Genomic DNA, 1574 nt, shown 5'->3' with positions numbered 1-1574 from the left:
TCAGGAATCACATCAAATTATAATCTACTTTATAACTTACCTCCTTACCTCCATGGATACACAATCCTCATGAGCCAAAGCATCATGCAAAGTCAAATCATTTCATGAACCATTTTTACCCCTCCCCCAGGCATACTCCCTCAATTGTAGTCAAAGTGCCAAAGCTAAGCAAAATCTTTTCACGAGGTTTTCATGTCCAGTCCCTGTAAGTATACTCTCTCCCTCCATCTCTTTGGTACTCCAACCTTAGCCCTATGGTCCTCCCCAACCAGTATTGGGTGCATTCCCTCCCACTGTCGCTTTAGCAACCCAACCAAGGTATTTAAATCCTTGTTAACTAAAGTATGGATTAAGATAAAATCATTTCGGGCTCGGTGACTGTGCCGGAGCTGAGTTAGCCCGGCCCGCGCAGCGGCCGCAGCAGCATCTCCACAGCCTCGCGCCCCGCTGCCCCCTCAGCCGCCCGGCGTCCCCAGCCATGCCCTTCTCCAATAGCCACAACATGCTCAAGTCGCCCACCGAGGAGGAATACCCCGACCTCTCCTCGCACAACGACCACATGGCCAAGGTGCTGACGCTCGAGCTCTACGAAAAGCTCCAGGACAAGGCCACATCCAGCGGCTTCACTTTGGACGATGTCATCCAGACCGGTGTGGACAACCCAGGACACCCATTCATCATGACTGTGGGCTCTGTAGCTGGAGAGATGAAGAGTCCTATGAAGTGTTCAAGGAACTGTTTGATCCTATCATTGAGGACTGACATGGAGGCTACAAGCCTTCAGATGAGCATAAGACTGATCTTAACGTTGACAATCTGCAGGGTGGTGATGACCTGGATCTCAACTATGTGCTGAGCTCTCATGTCCGAACTGGCCGGAGCATCCGAGGATTCTGCCTGCCCCCACATCGTAGCCGGGGCGAGTGCCGGGCCATAGAGAAGCTCTCTGTGGAAGTCCTGGCTAGCCTGGAAGGTGACCTGAGTGAGAAGTACTATGCTTTGAAGAATATGACTGAACAGGAACAGCAGCAGCTGATTGATGACCACTTCCTCTTCGACAAGCCTGTCTCCCCACTCCTCTTGGCCTCTGGCATGGCCTGAGACTGGCCTGATGGCAGGGGCATTTGGCACAATGAAAACAAGACCTTTTTGGTTTGGATCAAATGAGGGTCATCTCCTATGCAGAAGGGGGAGGGGGGACATGAAGGAGGTGTTCACACACTTCTGCAATGGACTCACCCAGATTGAAACCCTTTTTAAGACCAAGAACTACAAGTTCATGTGGAATCCTCACCTGGGTTATATCCTGACATGCCCCTCCAACCTGGGTACAGGCCTACGAACAGGTGTGCATATCAAACTTCCTCACCTGGGCAAGCATGAGAAGTTTGGTGAGGTGTTGAAGAAGCTGAGGCTGCAGAAGAGAGGGACAGGGGGTGTGGACACAGCAGCTGTGGGTGGTGTCTTTTATGTCTCCACAGATGGTGGTGGATGGTGTGAAGTCGCTCATTGAGATGGAGAAGCGTTTGGAGCAGGGGCAGTCCATCGATGACCTTATGCTAGCCCAGAAATGA

General features: G+C 51.6%; 1 pseudogene; it reads left to right on the top strand.

The window, feature by feature from the left end:
- Positions 1-478: 478 nt before the first annotated feature.
- On the top strand, positions 479-1574 carry LOC141494837 (creatine kinase B-type pseudogene; annotated as a pseudogene).

This window comes from Macrotis lagotis, chromosome 8 (assembly GCF_037893015.1).
Source record: "Macrotis lagotis isolate mMagLag1 chromosome 8, bilby.v1.9.chrom.fasta, whole genome shotgun sequence".
NCBI classification, from domain to species: Eukaryota; Metazoa; Chordata; class Mammalia; order Peramelemorphia; family Peramelidae; genus Macrotis; species Macrotis lagotis.
This window is presented reverse-complemented; position numbering and strand designations above follow the sequence as displayed.